We start from the raw sequence: 12,711 nt of genomic DNA on the forward strand, positions 1-12,711 counted from the left end.
TGTTCCCCTGCAACTGGTATTCAGAGGCATCCTGCCTTTGAGGCTGGAGGTGGCCTATAGCCCTCCGACTTGTAGCCATTGACAGACCTCTCCTCCATGAAGTTCTCCAAACCCCTCTTCAAGCCATCCAGGTTGTTGGCTGTCACCACATCTTGTGGCAGAGAATTCCACAAGTGGATTATGCGTTGTGTGAAAAAGTACTTCCGTTTGATGAAACAAAATTTCTTAGCAATCAATTTCATGGAATGACCTCTTGGTTCTAGTGTTATGGGAGAGGGAGCAGAATTTATCTCTCTCCACTTTCCCCACACCATGCATGATTTTATAGACCTCTATCATGTTTCCGCGCAGTTGTCTTCTTTCTAAACTAAATAGCCCCAGGTGTTGTAGCCTTGCCTCGTAAGAAAGGTCCTCCAGGCCCCTGATCATCTTGCTTGCCCTCTTCTGCACCTTTTCCAGTTCTACAATGTCCTACCTGAGATGTGGTGACCAGAATTGTACGCAGTACTCCAGGTGTGGCCGCATTACAGTAGTCAAGCCAGAGGTTATCCCAATTGGCATGATGCTGGTTACACACTTAATTTTGTCTTTTGCTCTGATCAGGGTGGGTCTTGTTAACCAAGGCTGCCGGCAGGAGTCTCTCTCAGCCCTATCTTGGAGATGCTGCCAGGGAGGGAACTTGGAACCTAGCTGCTCTTCCCAGAGCGGCCCCATCCCCTGAGGGGAAGATCTTCCAGTGCTCACTCATATAGTCTCCCATTCAAATGCAAACCAGGGTGGACCCTGCTTAGCAAAGGGGACAAGTCATGCTTGCGACCACAAGAAGGGGGTGTGCGCTGCCCATTGTAAGCACCCGCCTACAATGTGCTAGGGGTCCAGGGGTCACCAACAGGAGCTTGTCCCCACGGGAAAAGCTCCTGCAGATGCCCATGCCCCTCTCTGCCACCACCAGAGCAGCTAACTGAGCCCCAGCTGACCCTTGTAGCTTTGCAGGGCCTGCCTCTCCTCCCTCGGCAGAGTGCATCCCCCTTGCCCCTGAATCACCCCAGCGAAACGCACCGTCAGGGCGGCCCTTTCAGGAGGCAAGGGGAGGCAGTGTGGCCTCGGGCGGCGGATTCTTCTGGCACCTGCCCTCTCCTCTGCTCTCCGTGCCTCTTCTGAAAGCGTGAAAGGATGGGTTTTGAGAGGCGGCTGGGCCCCATCCAGGGCGTGGGGCAAGGGAGCATTTCGCATCACTCCTCAGCCTCCACGGTACCATCAGAGCAGCCTTGCTGGATCAGGCCCAGGTCTATCTAGTCCAGCATCCAGTTCCCCACAGTGGCCCACCAGATGCCTCGGGGAAGCCCACAGGCAAGAGGTATGAGCATGCCCCCTCTCCTGCTGTTGCTCGCTTGCAACCGGGATCCAGAGGCATTCTGCCTCTGAACCTAGAGGTAGCCTCTAAAAGTAAAGTAAAGTGTGCCGTCGAGTCGGTGTCGACTCCTGGCGCCCACAGAGCCCTGTGGTTGTATTTGGTGGAATACAGGAGGGGTTGACCATTGCCTCTTCCCACGCAGTATGAGATGATGCCTTTCAGCACCTTCCTATTTTGCTGCTGCCCCGATATAGGCGTTTCTCATAGTCTGGGAAATATACCAGTGGCGATTCGAACTGGCAGCCTCTGGCTTGCTAGTCAAGTCATTTCCCCGCTGCGCCATTAGGTGGCTGGAGGTAGCCTTTAGCCATCAGGATTAGTAGCCCACTGATAGACCTGTCCTCTGTGAATCTGTCTAAGCCCCTTTTAAAGCTACCCATAACCGCCTTGAGATCCATTATGAAAGGCAGTATAAAAACTGAACAATAAATAAATAAAAACCAGGTTGGTGGCCGCCACCACATCTTGTGGCAGAGAATTCCATAGATGAATGATGCACTGTGTGAACAAGACCTTCCTTTTGTGGTCCTAGATTTCTGGGCAGTCGGGTATATGGGATGACCCCTGGGAGAAAAAAAATCCCCACTCTCTACTCCCTTCACACCATGCATAACGTGATAGACTGCTATCACGATGTATGGTGTGGAGAGAGTGGACAGAGAAAAATTGTTCTCCCTTAGGTCAAGTCTGGGCCACCCCTGGCTTGGGGGTCGGCCATTATGGGAAGTGGGATGCTGGACTAGAACAAGATTTTACCAAGATCTCTCAGTAACTAAAGACCACTGATAGAGCCTCCATGTTCAGAAGCAGCCTACCCCTGAATGCTAGATGCAAGGCTGGTTTTTTTCTTGGTTTTTTTTTTAAAACCTGCATCAATTTTTGCCCACATTTCTGTGTCTGGTCTCTTTATTGCTATCAATCAAGAGTGCGTCTCTGTTTGGGTGTCTTTGCTTTTATGCTACCCACACTGCTCCCTTCCCGGTCTGTCTGCTGCGGAGAAAGTTGCTCTGTGCTCAATAGCCTGGTGATGTGGCGCTTCTGGAGATAAGCCGCTGATAAGGCTATCGGGTTAGGGCGATTTCCATCAGGAGATGCAGGCCTCGGGTGACTCTGAGCCGGATGATAAGGGTGCTGGGTGCTTAGAAAGTGGTATCTCTGGTCCCCCTCCTCCCCTGCTGCCGGGAAAGAAAAGTGGGATATGGGGAGAGTTTGGTGGCAAGGCTTGGAGAGAAGCCGCGAACTAGAACCCCACACGGAAGGCAGTGGGGATCCGTGAGCAGACTGCAGTCCTCAGGTGAAATAAGAATGGGGCAGAAAACAAGCTCCTCTTGCCTTGCAGGTTTCAACAGGGCCGGCTGAAGAACACTGTGCAACCTACAGCCTTCAAATTATCCTGCATAAGATGGGGAGGGGAGCCGGTCTTGCGGCGATGAGCACGGATTGTCCCCTTTGCTAAGCAGGGTCCATCTTGGTTTGCATTTGGATGGGAGGCTACATGTGAGCACGGCTGTAAGCTGTTCCTTCTCAGTGGAAGAGCATCTGCTTGCTTGCATGCAGCAGGGACCAGTTTGAAGCTTCCCTCCCTGGCGCCTCCAGGTAGAGCAGGGAGATGGGCTTTTTAAAAAGCCAAATTCTGGGTTACGGCCTCTATTTCACACGAGTATACCCCTCAGGTTCTGGCAACAGTGGCTCCGAGAGACTCTTCCCTGCAGCCTTGGAGAAGCTGCTGCCAGCCTGGGTAGACAATACTGAGCTAGATGGACCAAGCGTCTGACTCGGTATATGGCAGCTTCCTATGTTCCTTTGTTCCTATGTTCTGGACCCAAATCACACCCTCAGCCGCTCTTAAACTTTTCTGACCATGGATCTGAGTTTGGTCTTTGCTAACGTTTTCCCCTGAAATGCAACTCCTTCAATTCCCAGGAGCCAAGGATGTGGGGCGGGGCGGGGCAGGGTGGAGACCAAACTGCATGGAAATATTGCACTTGCCTTGGGGAGAAGACGGATGCGGGATGTCACGCAATACTTTGACAGTTGTTAAAGCCGGGTTACATCGTGTTCCGCGACTTTTCGGCGGGGAGTCACCAAGCCCATTTCCAAGATGGCAGCCGCAGATACAGAGCATAGCTAGTTTGCCCAGAGGCTTAGTGTGGGCAGCCAGCCAGGCAGGGCAGCATTCTGGCAGCTTCTCACTGGGCTTTGTGCCTGAAGCACAAAGCCACCGTAAACCACACCCTGCAGTATGCAATCTCATGTCAAAATAGTGGCATAGCATTGGGTGGACCGGTGTATCTTGGAGAGACGACACCCGTGTTGCCACCAAGACACGGGTGCAACTGTGGCACAGGATTGTTCAGCTGGCCAGTGGCATTAAAGGATTTCTTCATGCTCAGGAGAAGGTGATCTGAGTCGTGAGAACCTTGAAAAACTAGGAGGACCCTGAAAGGCTCACAACTATTCTTAACTTGGTTTTTGGGGCAGTGGGGAATATTCAACCCCCAGAACACACTACCCCCAGAACGCCTCTCATGCAGTGCCCTCCTGAATATATTGGCCTACAACTCCCATCATCCCTGGTTACTGGCCATTGTGAGGGGGGTGATGGGATTTGTAGCCCAACCATAGCTCGAGAGCCGCTGTAGTTTGACACCCCTGCCTAGTGTGAGAATGACTCTGTAACCGGGATTCATAGATGTTGTTGACTACAACTCCCGTAATCCTCAGCCCCTGTGGCTGGGGATGCTGGGAGTTGTAGTCAACGTTGGGGAATCCCTGGTGCAGGAAACACAAAGTGAAAATGTAATGGGAACTTACTAACATTTCTATCCCACTCTCCCTCCAAGGAGCCCAGAGCCGTGTACGTGGTTACGTGTATTCTCACAACAGCCCTGTGAGGTAGGTTAGGTTGAGAGAGAAGTGATGGGCTCAGAGTCACCCAGTGAGTTTTACAGCTGAATGGGGATTTGAACTCGGGTCTTCCTGCTCCAAAGCCAGCACGCTAACCACTACACTCCGCTGTTTTTTTAAAATTAATTCAGAGCAGAGAGCTGGTTTTCTCCTGCAGCTGGCCGCCCTGCAGAGAGGCTTATGGTCTGCCTAATACAGAGATGAGAAAGGCTGTGTAGGAAATAGCCGTGGTGTGGAAATGTAACAAAACATCCCGTGGGATCAGCTGTAATCCCCGCCACCCACCGAAGCTGGCACAGATTTGCACCCTCTGGCTGCCGGGAATGGATTCCCTTCTCACACCAGGGTGGCACCACCCAGTCCTGGCCTATGGAGTCGCAGTTCTCAGACGGGTGGGTGGCAGGGAGTCCCGTCCCCCTTGAGAGCTGTGGACAATCTCGAGGACTCCAACTTCCCTCCCATGTGGCGTGAATTGTTCTCCCACCGGGGCACCACTTAAATGGAGAGACACTTGGGTGAAGTATTTCCATCCCTCCTTGTGTTCTCACACTTAGGGTGGTTCAAGAATGCTAAAAAAGGCGGGGTGGATTCCTCCCTTACCCTCTCGGTGCATATTTTGGTGCAAAATAAGGATTTTCATCCATGCTTGTGACCTGGCAGTGCAGAAGCACAGACACCTAGGAAGCGGCTTTCTACTGAGTCAGGCCCTTGGTCCATCTAGCTCAGTATCGTCTGCACAGACTGGCAGCGGCTTCTCCAAGGCTGCAGGCAGGAGTCTCTCTCAGCCCTGTCTTGGAGATGCTGCCAGGGAGGGAATTTGGGACCTTCTGCATGCAAAGCAGATGTTCTAGAGGGCATGTATTAAAGTGATGGCAAGGAATGCCCACTGAGAAGCCCAGGTTCCTTCCAAGTGGCTACAGAATGCGAACGGCCATTTGGAAATTCCATGTATTCCTATGACCCTTTGCAAAGAGGAACATAGGATGCGGCCTCCTACCGAGTCAGACCCTTGGTCCATCTAGCTCAGTATTGTCTACCCAGACTGGCAGCGGCTTCTCCAAGGTTGCAAGCAGGAATCTCTCTCAGCCCTATCTTGGAGATGCTGCCAGGGAGGGAACATGGGACCTTCTGCATGCAAAGCAGATGTTCTAGAGGGCATGTACTAAAGTGATGGCAAGGAATGCCCACTGAGAAGCCCAGGTTCCTTCCAAGTGGCTACAGAATGCGAACGGCCATTTGGAAATTCCATGTATTCCTATGACCCTTTGCAAAGAGGAACATAGGATGCGGCCTCCTACCGAGTCAGACCATTGGTCCATCTAGATCAGTATTGTCTTCACAGACTGGCAGCGGCTTCTCCAAGGTTGCAAGCAGGAATCTCTCTCAGCCCTATCTTGGAGATGCTGCCAGGGAGGGAACTTGGGACCTAGATGCTCTTCCCAGAGCAGCTCCATCCCCAAGGGGAATATCTGACAGTGTTGACATATATAGTCTCCACTTCTCCCTCAGCCTCACCTACTTCACAGGGTTGTTGTGAGGAGAAACTGAAGTCTGTAGTACACCGCTCTGGGCTCCTTGGAGGAAGAGTGGGGTATAAGATGTTTAAAAAAAAAATAAAAAAAATCTTACAGTGGCCAGCCACATGCTGTCTCCCATCCAAGTGCAAACCAGGGAAGACCCTGCTTAGCAAAGGGGTCGAGCCATGCTTGCTACCACAAGACCAGCTCTCCTCTTCTGAGCCAAGGTGTGGTAGTTAGGGAGTGAAAAGGGGCACTGCAGGAACATACCACAGGCCCATCGTATTCTTTCAACCCCGGCCAGCCAGATGCCTCTGGGAAGCCACAAACAGGGTGAGGAGGCAGAAGCTGTCTCCTACCACGCCTCCCACAACTGGTATTCAGAGCCATACTGCTCCTGAACATGGAGGTTCCATGGGAGGACATGCAAGTTCCTTGCAACTATTGGTTTCTCCTCCTGCACCATGTTGTCTTAGGGTCAACACTGCCCTTAGTGTGGCTGGGGGTCATCCCTGGCCCTTGGGCCACACAATGAAGAACACTGGCTCTGGTGGCTCTGGTTGGGGATCGAGGAGCTGTGCCCAATTGCCTGGATGGAGAAAGATCTGTCTTGTGGCAGCGTTGTCTTGCAGAAGGCCACGTCAATCCCAAAGACCTTGGCGCCCCTGACAGGCGCTGCTGAAGAGCTCTTCAGAGAGGCGTGAGCAAGAGTCAGCCGGGGACGTCACCCCGAGAGATGTGGACACGCCGCGGCCTTGAGAGAGATTATCAACTGTGCTCTCGGCAGCCCCGGCAGAACTCTCTAGGCAGGGGGTTTGTGGCCAGCCCCCTGTTCCCAAATATTTTTAATGCAGGGACAAAGGCACAGAGGAAGCTGCTGTCTACTGAGTCAGAGCATGGGTCCCACGAACTCAGTATTGCCGACCCAGACTGGCAGCGGCTTCTGTAAGATAACAGGCACGGGTTTCAACCTGATCTGGAGATGCTGCCAGGGAGGGAACTGGGAACCTTCTGCACGCAAGCAGGCAGGTGCTCTTCCCAAAGTAGCCCCATCCCCTCAGGGGAATATCTTAGATCTCACCAATGTGGTCTCCCATTCAAATGCAAACCGGTGCAGACCCCCACATAGCAAAGAGGTCAATTCATGCTTGCTTCCACATGCCCAGCTCTCCTAACATCGTTAAACTTCTGCACCTAAAATCTTGGGTTCTAAGACACACACAATGGCTTCATAATCTTTAGGGTCTAACAGGTCTCTGCCATAAGGCATGGTAACAGGGTTGCCATGTCCCCCGGAATGTAGGGTAGCCTCTGGATTTTGGCTCGTTCACCTGGCTGCTAAGTTCCACCCGGATTTACATGGATTTCAAATGCGCTGCCTGGATTTTACTCTGGATCCGATCACATGGGAGGGCAGAAAAGGAGAGGAAAGTTTACAAATCTGTCAAACAAACAAACAAACAAACAAATTAGTTGCCACATAATTTGCATAATATGCAAATTAGGCCACCTGGATTTGGGAAACTTGAATATGGCAACCCTACACAATAACAGAGTTTGGCAAGCTGGTGGCAGATTTGGGGAGACGCAGTGAGATTTATGGGAGATCTAGATTTACAGGCAATACAGTGAGAGCCTGTGTGGTGTAGTGGTTGGAGTGTCGGATTAAGACCAGAGAGACCCAGGTTCAAATCCCCGTTCTGCCATGAAACTCAGTGGGTAACTCTGGGCCAGTCACTTATCTCTCAGCCTAACCTACCTTACAGGGTTGTTGCGAGGATAAACATAACCATGTACCCTGGGCTCCTTGGAGTGAGAGCGGGATAAAAATGCAGCAAACAAAGAAACAAATACATACAAGTGACTTCCATGACCCACAATCCACTGGGATGTTCCCCTCCACAAGAACCAACAGGTTACTGAAATCTGTTTCTTTCATTGATGTTGTGGAGGAGAACTTCCCAGTGGATTGTGGTCCATCTTCATTAGAAAGAGGTGTCGTGTGTGTGTGTGTATACCATTGGATTCCCTATCTCACTGAAACGAGCTGTGCACAAATCCTGTTCAAGCACAAAGCTTCCGTTGCTTCCATTGACACCCACAGGGCTGAAAAGTTGGGTGGTGCCCAAGTCTGGAAGCAAACGACCAAGCAGAAAGCCTTAGAGAACTTACTAAAACACACAAACCCCAGACTTTATGCAACAATTTCCTGGGAAACCAGGATGGAACAGGGAAATCCTTGCTCGTTTCCGCAGTCACTGAGCCTGTTTGCAGCTTTTCAGCCCTAAAGAGCAATGAACCCTGTAACCCTTAAGGGTTTGGGGAGGTGGATTCCTCAGCATTGACCGTTTTCCAGGCAACTATTGGAGCACTGTGTGTGTGCCAATCTCTCTACAGTCCAGCGGTGGGCAGTGCTGTGGGCGTGCCATTATTGGCAGGAGTGCAGAATAATATGTCAGTGAACCCAACATTCATGGATTTAAGCGTGCTTTCCCTCCCCCCCACAGCTGCCTACTGAGTCAGACCTTTGGTCCACCTAGCTCAGAACTGTCTGCACTGACCGGCAGCGGCTCCCTTTGTTTCAGATACATGCTTTTAATAGTCAAGCAGTTGGTCCCAGTAATATACTACTGATATTGATATTTCTAAATGTTAATGTGTTTTTAATGTTTTTATCTATGGTTTTTTATCTTTTTATGAGTTTTAAATGTGTTGTATTTTATGTTTTAATTCTGTACACTGCCTAGAGATTTTTTATAGAAATAAATAAAACATGCCCCCCCCGCCCTTTGCCCAACCCTTTACATTTCCAGAATCCTGGAAAGAGTTCTGAAACTGGGCACACACATAGTCCAAGATGACAGGACTCTGTGTGTTTTTATTTCAAGGAAATTGGTCAAACCTGTGATGTTTAATGAATTTTTTCCCCTATTGCTGTAAAGCTGTCAGAAAGAGTTATCTCTATCCATAGCGTACTTCACACCTAGTGAAAGTGGAACTGTTACATCTGAATAAACAAACGCAGTCTCTCTTAGTCCTATCTGGAGATGCTAGGGAGGGAACTTGGAACCTTCTATGTGCAGGCACTTTTCCACTGAGCTATAGCCCCATCCCTTTAGGGGAACAGCTTACAATGATCCCATGTAGTCACCCATCCAAATGCAAGCCAAGGCAGCCCCTGCTTAGAAAAGGGGACAATTTATGTTGATGTTCCCACAAGGCCAGCTTGTCTCCTGTTGCTAAAATCTCAGAAAGCAGAAAAAACACTGTTGAAGACATTCAGTGGCCAGCGAGGGAGGAGAGGCTACCCGGCTTTCACCTCCCCATGACTAGAAAAACCAAGGAAAAATATGCAAAAGGAGAGTTCTTAGGGTAAATTTAGGGATGTACAAATCAATTAGAATTAGAATTGATTTGACTCAAATCTGGGTGATTCGAGTGACTTGAATTCAATTTGAATCACCCCTTAAAAGGGCAACTTGATTCGAATTCAAATTTTCAAAATTTGATTTGAATTCCATTCAAGAGCTGTTTGGGACCTTTTTAAAAGCCACTCAGGCCTTTGATTAGTTAAAGAAGGCACCAAAACAGGGTCAAATTCAATTTGAATTTGAATCAAATTTTTGGACCAGATTCAAATTCGAAACGAATTTTCAGAATTTGATTTCAATTTGAAACGAATCAAAAAAATTGTTTCGTGCACATCTTTTAGTTAAATTGGCTTATTTGTTTATATGCAGGTCACAGAACTCAGTGTTTTGTGGTGTGGAATTTGGAGCAGAATATGGTGCAGAAATTTCATTTATGATTCAGAAGTACATCTGCCGAGAGGAAATCGGAAACAACCATAGTCCGAGTACAAGTTCCTAGCTGCTGGACTTACTAACAGAATTCCTTCCACGAGCTGCAGAAATATTCAGATTATTCCCTCACAGGTTTCACTGGGGAATGTCTCCAGCAAGAATTAAGCTTTCTGAAACTTCTTGTGAGCGTCTAATTCCCTGTAGCTTTTGGGTAGCACAAAAGAAGTATTGTGGTTAATTATTTTTTTTGCTTACATGAGGATTAGTTTGCCCCAGAATGAAAGGGAAGCTCAGACTGACATCAAAGTCAACTGAAAGTTACACATCACTGAATTACAACATGTGGATCAAACTTTCCCGCACGAGTTTCTGCTGATACAGGGATGGCTTCTATCAGGAAAGGGGACTGCCCTACAGATCAGGAAAACAAAAGACAGATCCTGAAAATAAACAGCAGGGCCCTGAGAGGAAGAGAGGAAGCATCAGTTTGCGATCTGGAGATTCATTTCACATTGATTCCGTAGTGAGAGCCGAACTCGGTTCCCCACAATGATTTGTGGCAAAGAGTTGGAGCCTTTTGAAAAATTATGATGTGTCAAAATGACATGCTGGGGGACATCATACCTTGTTTTTCAATGGTCCTGGTTTAGGGCATTGGGAGGTGGGGTGAGAAGGGGCAGCCCCCTTCAAATGAGCCAGTTCCCATTGAATCCAATGGGGCATATCCCCAGGGAGGGGGATGTTTGATTGCTGGCTTTGCCGCCCCCCACTCTCCTGGGGAAAGTCCATGTTGCCGGTGAGAAATTCTGCACATGTTCAGAAACTCTCCTCGCCAGCCGGAAGAAAAACTTTGCAATACAGAACTGGGGTTTCCAGCCTTGGCCCCAGATGTTGTCAGAGTAGACTACAACTCCCATCATCCCCAGCCTTTGGCCCATGGAGCTGGGGGTGGTGGGAGCTGGAGCCCAGCACTAGGCCTGTTTGTGCGACCATTTGGGGACGGGTTGGAGGGTTAGAGGCCCCAGTAGCAGCAGATGATCAGAACCTCTGTTTGGGTCAGCACACCCGGGAAACTCACGAGTAAATGCTGCAGTGAGGCAAGAATAAAATCTGCCATCCCGCCCCCCCCATATAGTCTTCTTTGCACATTGCACCTCGGTTCCTGATCAACAGCGAGTCTCCTAATTAGCCCTCCCTTTCTTGAAGATGAACTGCCTGCCTGCGCTCAGACAAAATGGGCTCAGATGGGATTTTCAGCTGAACAGCAGCACCTTTCCATTCCCGAAGTGCTCGGGTTGTGCCTCCACCATCCTGGGAACTCTCTCCCACTGGATCCTCAAACCAGCGCAGGCTATTCAGTCACTGGCCATCCAGGTTCAACCTCACGGATGAGAAGCCTGCATGGCTGAAATTAAAGTCGGGGCTCTGCGCTTCTTGACAGGAGGTGCAACCAGAGCAAACTTTGCCGCCGGGGCATAGCTAGGGAAGAGGGGGCCCGTGTTCGCCCCTCTCCCCAGCGGCCCCTTGGAATGAGGGAGATAATGAAGAAAATAGGGAGGAGTGGAGCTGGGGGCCCCTTAGGATCTGGGGGTCCCGGTGTCTTGGAACCCACCCACTCAATTAGAGCGACACCCCTGCTTTGCCTAAAACGGGGTGGCCACACGTGGATCTCCAGCTCTGTTGAACTACAACTCCCATCATCCCCCGCGACAAGGTTCTATATCACACTTGTTTTTGCTGAGGATGATGGGAGTTGTAGTCCAACAGAGCTGGAGGGCCGCGTTTGCCCACCCCTGGCCTGAAACCCAAGGGCCGAGCCTGCTCGCTCCAATGAGACGGGCCAGCAGAGGTCAAGGTTTGCCCCTTATCTGCAACAAGCGGAGATTAAAGCTCCCGACCGAACGGTGGCACAGCTTGGTCCAGAGTCCAGGCCCGGAGCTGTGACATGGCTACCGTGTGGTGGCCCCTGGCCATCGCCTGAGGTGTCCCAAAGGTCCTCACCAGCTGCCATATCACCTGCAGCCAGGTGGGACTGGTGCTTGTCAGCTGGGTCCTTAGGAGGAAGCCGGTCCAAAGGCCTCCCGGGGCCTGTGTTTGCAAACAAGACGGGGGCCTCCCCTTGAGAGCGGCATCGTGGCCTCAGTCCTCTGAGAAGAGTCCCTCAGAAAAGGGACACTTTACTGTCCCCTCTCCCCACCCACAAGCATGGCTCTCGTGCCTTTAAAGAAAAGCCAGCAGCGACAGCCTTTTGCTTCACTTCCCATGCCAGGATAAAGCTGCACCAGTTGAATTTGCGCCTGTCACAGAAAAGTGCTGTAAGCCTGCTGGAGGGGGGGGCAGGGGGGAGGAACAGCAACCAAATTCTAGAATGGAATAAGGCTTTTTTAAAAGATGTGCTATGTTTTTTAAAATGGTGTTAGTACAAATTTGGGATAGGAGACAAATACAAATATGGATAGGATGACCAGCTAACCCGAAAACAGCCTGTTCCTATGTTTTTAAAAGAGGTGTCCACAGCAGCATTCGGTGGGTGAAACTTTCCACAGCTTTTATTTTTTTATTTTACGTGTCTATGCCACTCTTCTTCCAAGGAGCCCAGAGCTGGTTTGAAAGCTGGCAACCACTACACACCATGCCTGAATTAGCTTTGCCAGCCAAATCTGGGGATTGGTTTTGGCTCCCAATTGCCCCACTGCAAACTCTAGCACTTTGGATCTGGACCAAGCCCTCCGCCCCCTTGAGTTTGTTTGAAGAAAATGTGTCCCAAATTCTGGAGTTGCCAACTTTCTTTCTGTCCCTGCTCCTGAACCTTCAACCTGAGTCTGGCTTGCGGACATTTAGCAGGTGGCTCCTGTGATAAGTGGTAAGAGAAAAAGAAGAGAGAGAAAATAATAGGCTAAATGTCTGGGTTTCAGGTTCTGTCAGGTGCAGAGAGGAAGGAGAGAATAAAGGCGAGTCAGCCTTTTCTATTACGGTTTATATTTTGAAGAATTTGTTTATGGATTTGTGTTTGTGCAAAATAAAGTCATACTTTGCGATTACTACAGATACCAAATTTTGCATACACCAG

Source organism: Hemicordylus capensis, chromosome 15 (genome assembly GCF_027244095.1).
Source record: "Hemicordylus capensis ecotype Gifberg chromosome 15, rHemCap1.1.pri, whole genome shotgun sequence".
NCBI lineage: Eukaryota > Metazoa > Chordata > Lepidosauria > Squamata > Cordylidae > Hemicordylus > Hemicordylus capensis.